The sequence below is a fragment of the Rhinopithecus bieti genome, unplaced genomic scaffold, assembly GCF_001698545.2.
Source record: "Rhinopithecus bieti isolate Rb0 unplaced genomic scaffold, ASM169854v2 scaffold_947, whole genome shotgun sequence".
NCBI lineage: Eukaryota > Metazoa > Chordata > Mammalia > Primates > Cercopithecidae > Rhinopithecus > Rhinopithecus bieti.
Genome location: NW_016803664.1, coordinates 4,648,253 through 4,655,593, shown reverse-complemented (window position 1 = coordinate 4,655,593; position 7,341 = coordinate 4,648,253). Strand labels below are relative to the sequence as shown.

At 41.8% G+C, this 7,341-nt stretch overlaps 1 protein-coding gene across 2 annotated transcripts in view; it reads right to left on the bottom strand.

The window, feature by feature from the left end:
- The window catches only part of TMEM116 (transmembrane protein 116), a 77,589-nt gene that overhangs the window by 22,836 nt on the left and 47,412 nt on the right, over positions 1–7,341 (bottom strand). The window lies entirely within an intron of this gene.

Below are 7,341 nucleotides of genomic sequence, written 5' to 3'. Positions count from 1 at the left end.
GGCCTATATCGGGTTTTAATTAAAGTGTTAAAAAATTTATATCCACATAACTTTCTGTACTTGCTTTTAAAGACTTTTTAAATACTTTTTTTTTCTTGCTTTTAACGACTTTTGATGGTCACTTTGGTTAAATAAATGACTATGATTTCATAGTGACATGTGCTCCTATTTTGAGCAAGTGTTTTAAACCTTTTATTTATTTATTTATTTATTTATTTTTTGAGACGGAGCCTGGCTCTGTCGCCCAGGCTGGAGTGCAGTGGCCGGATCTCAGCTCACTGCAAGCTCCGCCTCCTGGGCTTTCGCCATTCTCCTGCCTCAGCCTCCCGAGTAGCTGGGACTATAGGCGCCCGCCACCTCGCCCGGCTAGTTTTTTGTATTTTTTAGTAGAGACGGGGTTTCACCGTGTTAGCCAGGATGGTCTCGATCTCCTGACCTCGTGATCCGCCCGTCTCAGCCTCCCAAAGTGCTGGGATTACAGGCTTGAGCCACCACGCCCGGCCCTTAAACCTTTTAATATCTTTGACAGGCTTCCCCAGAATCAGACTCTAAATTAAGTCGTTTTTGACTTCAAACTAACTTTGGGAGATTCCATTTGGCCTCAGAACTTCTCAAAAGTTTATAAAAGAGAAATATTAAACAAAATCAGGCTTGAGATGTCAAATTATATGGAAAACATTGTCAAATGGTAAGTGATGTTAGGTCTACTTTCAGTTACTTTTATGGGTATGTTACTGATACAAATGTTCCAAAATTGTACAAAACTCTTAAAATCTAATATGTCACTGAGAGGTGACAATGTGCTACCAGCTCTCACTCTCAGCGCTGCCTCGGCCTGGGTGTCCACTCTGGCGGCGCTTGAGGAACCCTTCAGCCCGCCACTGCACTCAGGGAGCCCCTCCCTGGGCTGGCCGAGGCCGGAGCCGGCTCCCTTAGCTTGCGGGAAGGTGTGGAGGGAGAGGCGCTGGCGGGAACTAGGGCTGCCCCAGCCTCACAGGCCAGCAGGAGTTCCCGCCGGGGCAGGAGCGCGCTAGGTGGCCCGCACTGGGAGCCACTGGCAGGCGCCGCAGGTCCAAGGCAGTGAGGGGCTTAGCACACGCGCCAGCAGCTGCAGAGGTTGTGCCAGGTTCCCCAGCACTGCTGGCCCGCACGCACCTCTCTGGAATTCTCCCCCAGCCTTAGCCGCCTCACCGCAGGGCAGGGCTTGGGACCTATAGCCCGCCATGTCTGAGCACCCCCTCCATGGTGGGCTCTGGCACGGCCAGAGCCTCGCGGACGGGCGCTGCCCCCTGCTGCGTGGCACCCGGTCCCATCGAACGCCCAAGGGCTGAGGAGTGCAGGGGCAGCTCCGCCTGCAGCCCTAGTGCGGGATCCATTAGGTGAAGCCAGCTGGGCTCCTGAGTCTAGCTGGGACTTGGAGAACATTTATGTCTAGCTCAGGGTTTGTAAATACACCAATCAGCGCTCTGTGTCTAGCTCAGGGTTTTAAATACACTAATCAGTACTCTGTGTCTAGCTCAAGGTTTGTAAATAGGCCAATTGGTACTCTACATCTAGCTAACCTAGTGCGGACTTCCAGAACTTTTCTGCATAGCACTGTGTCTAACTCAGGGATTATAAACACACCAATCAGCACCCTGTCAAAACAGTCCAATCAGCTCTCTGTAAAATTGACCAAGCAGGCCGGGCACGGTGGCTCAAGCCTGTAATCCCAGCACTTTGGGAGGCCCAGACCGGCGGATCGCGAGGTCAGGAGATCGAGACCATCCTGGCTAACACGGTGAAATCCCGTCTCTACTAAAAAATACAAAAAACTAGCCGGGCGACGTGGCGGGCGCCTGTAGTCCCAGCTACTTGGGAGGCTGAGGCAGGAGAATGGTGTAAACCCAGGAGGCGGGGCTTGCAGTGAGCTGAGATCCGGCCATTGCACTCCAGCCTGGGCCACCTAGCGATACTCCGTCTCAAAAAAAAAAAAAAAAAATTGACCAATCAGCAGGATGTGGGTGGGGCCAGATAAGGGAATAAAAGCAGGCTGCCTGGGCTGCCTAGTTGCAACCTGTTCTGGTCTCCATGGAAGCTTTGTTATTTTGCTCTTTACAGTAAGTATTGCTGCTGTTCACTCTTTGGGTCCATGCCACCTTTATGAGCTGTAACACTCACCGCGAAGGTCTGCAGCTTCACTCCTGAGGCCAGCGAGACCATGAACCCACCCACCGGGAGGAACGAACAACTCCAGACACGCTGCCTTTAAGAGCTGTAAGACTCACCGCAAAGGTCTGCTGCTTCACTCCTGAAGTCAACGAGACCATGAACCCACCAGAAGAAACTGTGGACACATCTGAACATCTGAAGGAACAGACTCTGGACACACCATCTTTAAGAACTGTAACACTCACCGCAAGGGTCCGCGGCTTCATTCTTGAAGTCAGCGAGACCAAGAATCCACCAATTACGAACACATTGTCAGTCATAATTCTGATTACTATGTTATACCACAGAAATAACCACATTTCATTGTGAATGTCTGGTTATGGTGAACTTTCACCAGATTTTACATGGTTATTCAAAGGTTATGTCATCCTCAGTTATTGTTTTGATTCTTCTCTAAAGGTATCTGCAGTCAGATTCATGAAAAAGACTAACAAGTACTCTTAAATATAAATTTCTAATAACTTCAATATTAATGGACTAAATACAAATTTTCCAAAACTCCAATACAAAAATAAATCTGCAAAACTGCTAATCAAGATAAAACCAACAAATTAGTTACATGAAATTAAATAACACAAAAGTAATATTTTATGACTTTTATTTAAAAGTTTATTTGGAGTTAAAGTATTTGGCTGGCTAAAATAAATACATTTTAAAACATTGTTGTTTTTTGTTTCCTGTTGGGACTCAGGATAAAAGAAAAGAAAATACACCGTTGGTTCTTTACTTAAATGTTTTGTTCTCCAAATTTTAAAAACCGGTTGGGCCAAGGATCACTCATCTGATTTGGAAGATTCAGCCTAGCAGATACAAGAAAAAAACCATACTTTTCTCAGAGGTTATTTTGCATATAAGCACTGAGTTCAGCTAGAAGCCTTGAAACTTATATTCCTCCCTGCTCAGCCACCTTGCTGCTCCTGTTGAGGGAGGGCTATCGTGTCCATCCAGGGAAGAAACAGTTCAAGTCTTCTGATAAATGTAGGAGTTCAGAGTATGAATGAGATGAGATAGACTTACAGATAGAATCTGAATAGGTTAGGGGGAAGAGGGTTGGGCATTCTAAACAAAGGGCTGGAATAAGAAAAGGGGCAGAGACAGGAATAAGGATGTCTAGTTCCCCACAGGAACTCAGTGCTTCATACAGTGCCAATCAATAGTAGGTACTCACTAAATATGCTGATCAATAGTAGGTAGTCAGTAAATATTTCGTTGGATGGCTAAAAGATATTCAGGCCACCTGCATACCTAGAGCATCTCAAACTTGGTACAGAAAACAAGTGGCAGTGTCTTGGGGAATATCCAAAGCACCAAAACAAAAATGGCAACAATTTTACCAGATTTACTACTAAGTAAACTAAAACTTTAAAAAATTTAAAGCAAATATACTCATGCATATATTTATTCTAATTTTATATATCATATGTGATTATATGGGGGGCTTTGTAAATTGCAAAGTTCCAATCAATTCTTTTTTAAAAATGGCTGGGCATGGTAACTCACACCATAATCCCAATACTTTGGTAGGCCTAGCCAAGAGGATCACCTGAGGTTAGGAGTTTGAGACCAGCCTGGACAACATAGCAAAACCTCATCTCTACAAAAAATAAAATAAAATTAGCTGGGCATGGTGGTGCACACCTGCAGTCCCAGCTACTCAGAGCTACTCAGGAGGCTGAGGTGGGGGCGTTGCTTGAGCCTAGGAGTTAGAGGCTGCAGTGAACTATGATTGCATCACTGTGCTCCAACCTGGGCAATAGGGCAAGGCCCTCTCCCCCGATCCCCACCTCAAAAAAAGAAAGAAAACAAAAGCAAAACCAAAATATTTTTCTCTTAAGCTATCTACAGTTTACACTGATTTGATAAAATATGCTTTTATAAACAAAAGTAAAATCGTTTACTTTTTCTCCCTACTTGATACCTTCAAAATTAAAAAACTACTTATAAGTATTCTTATTCTTATAACAATATAGTTGATTCCATAAGTTCAATAAAATATGCTATTTTATAATGGAATACAATTTAAAACATTGCTTATATATATTAGCAAGGTTTTTGCCTAGAATGTCATATTTAAATTGTTTATAGATACTATGGACAAAGTCTAAAGTCTGCCTTCATTTGGCTTCCTAGACTTAAGAAATTTTTAAAACTGAAATTACAACGTGGTCAGTTGCTATTCCTGCTGCACTTATATAAATGATGAGGTAATATTTGATTAAACTTATTTCACAAACAATTTAGTCTTATTCTATTATCTTTGGTAAAAATCGCAATTATGGTAAAGAAAAACTTTTGTTTCTAAAAAATCTGTAATTCACCTGTTATTAGACTGTAGCCCTGAGGATTGTTTTCAAGTTTTTATTATGTACCTACAGAGTGAACTAGATCCTAAAATCTTCTAGGTTCTTCCAATCCAACCTTCTTCCATAAAATTACTAAAACCAGGAACTGCTCTGTTCCTAAAACCCTGTAAACCAAAACCAAATAGACCGGGCATGATGGCTCATGCCTGTAATCCCAGCACTTTGGGAGGCTGAGGTGGGTGGATCACCTGAGGTCAGGAGATCAAGACCATCCTGGCTAACATGGTGAAAACCCGTCAGGTAAACAGAAATCTTAGTTCAACAACCCTCTCAGATGCTTTCGGAGAAAGCATGTAATTTGTTCTCGATCCAAAAATTCTGGAGGACAATCATATACATCCAAATTAATCCTCTCAGTGCAGAGCTAGTCATCTAATGGAATAAAAAAATCTCAGGAGGTTTGACCATGGATCAGATTCCATCTTTCAGAGGCAGATGCTGTAGTGCAGACAAAGCCTTCTGATCCAAATGTTATCCTGGCATTGCAATATCTTTTTACTGGTTGGCTGAGTTCACAAAAGAAATAGTACTTGGAAAACACCACATCTCAGCCTGTTAATCAAAAACTGAAATTACAGTCATGCACTGCATAACAATATTTCAGTCAACAGCAGACCACATATAAGACAGTGGCCACATAAGATTATAATACTGTATTTTTTACCATACATTTTCTATGTTTAGATACACAAATGCTTACCATTGTGTTACAATGGCCTATAGTATTCAATACAGTAACATGTTGTTTAGGTTTGTAGCCTAGGAGCTGTAGGCTATACCATACAGCTTAGGTGTGTAGTAGGCTATCTCATCTAGGTTTGTGTAAATGCACTCTATGATGTTCACACAATGATGAAATTGCCTAATGATGCATTTTCAGAATGTATCGCTGTTGTTAAATGATGCATGACTGTATTTTTGATGGCTTAGTTGTCAAATTCACTTTGCTTCTCAGGTAAGTTCCAGAATTAAAAACTAGCTCTGGGCAAATGATTGATTTCTTCTGTTCCAGTTCAGTTAAGTGGCATAAGGGTGCTCCAGCTGTACTGATACAGTTTGCTCTGATCAGCTATGAGTTTCCTATAAAACTCTTTTCATTATCTGAATCAAGCAGGAACTCAATAACTGCAGCCATACTAAGGTTATAATATAAGAAGTGAACAAACCTGGTCTTAATTTGTATCCCATGTCTACCCCAGCAGAGGATGGAAAGCTCAAAACAAAAATATTCATGTGTCCCGAAGATTTAGCATCCTAAACCTGGAAAGCACATTAAAAAGCCATTTAGTGTAATAATTTCCCAATGCCAGTTCAGAAATTAATGCTGATCCCTGACATTGGTCTAAGAACTAACAAACAGAAAGGAATAGCATCAACATAAAAAAAAAAAAAAGGACGCCCACTCACAGACCCCATCCAAAGGTCACCAACATTAAAGACCAAAGGTAGATAAATCCACAAAGATGGGGAGAAACCAGCGCAAAAAGGCTGAAAATTCCAAAAACCACCTCTTCTCCTCCAAAGGATCACAACTTGCCAGCAAGGGAACAAAACTGGACGGAGAATGAATTTGATGAACTGACAGAAGTAGGCTTCAGAAGGTGGGTAATACCAAACTCCTCCGAGCTAAAGGAGCATGTTCTAACCCAATGCAAGAAAGCTAAGGACCTTGAAAAAAGGTTAGACAAACTGCTGACCAGAATAACCAGTTTAGAAAAGAACATAAATGACCTGATGGAGCTGAAAAACACAGCATGAGAACTTCGTGAAACATACACAAGTATCAATAGCTGAATCAATCAAGTGGAAGAAAAGATATCAGAGATTGAAGATCAACTTAATGAAATAAAGTGAGAAGATAAGATTAGAGAAAAAAGAATGAAAAGGAATGAACAAGGCCTCCAAGAAATATGGGACTATGTGAAAAGACCAAATCTATGTTTGACTGGTGTACCTGAAAGTGATAGGGAGAATGGAACCAAGTTGGAAAACACTCTTCAGGATATTATCCAGGAGAACTTCCCCAACCTAGCAAGACAGGCCAACATTCAAATTCAGGAAATACAGAGACCAACACAAAGATACTCCTCGAGAAGAGCAACCCCAAGACACAAAATCGTCAGATTTGTGAAGGTTGAAATGAAAGAAAAAATGTTAAGGGCAGCCAGAGAGAAAGGTCGGGTTACCCACAAAGGGAAGCCCAACAGACTAACAGCGGATCTCTCTGCAGAAACCCTACGAGTCAGAAGAGAGTGAGGGCCAATATTCAACATTCTTAAAAGAAAAGAATTTTCAACCCAGAATTTCATATCCAGCCAAATTAAGCTTCATAAACAAAGGAGAAATAAAATCATTTACAGACAAGCAAACGCTGAGAGATTTTGTCACCACCAGGCCTGACTTACAAGAGCTCCTGAAGGAAGCACTTAACATGGAAAGGAACAACTGGTACCAGCCACTGCAAAAACATACCAAATTGTAAAGAACATCAACACTACGAAGACACTGTATCAACTAATAGGTAAAATAACCAGCTAGCATAATAATGACAGGATCAAATTCACACATAACAATATTAACCTTAAATGTAAATGGGCTAAATGCCCCAATTAAAAGGCACAGACTGGCAAATTGGATAAACAGTCAAGACCCATTGGTGTACTGTATCCAGGAGACCCATCTCACATGCAAAGACACACCTCCTAGGCTCAAAATAAAGGGATGGAGGAATATTTATCAAGCAAATGCAAGGCAAAAAAAAAAAAAA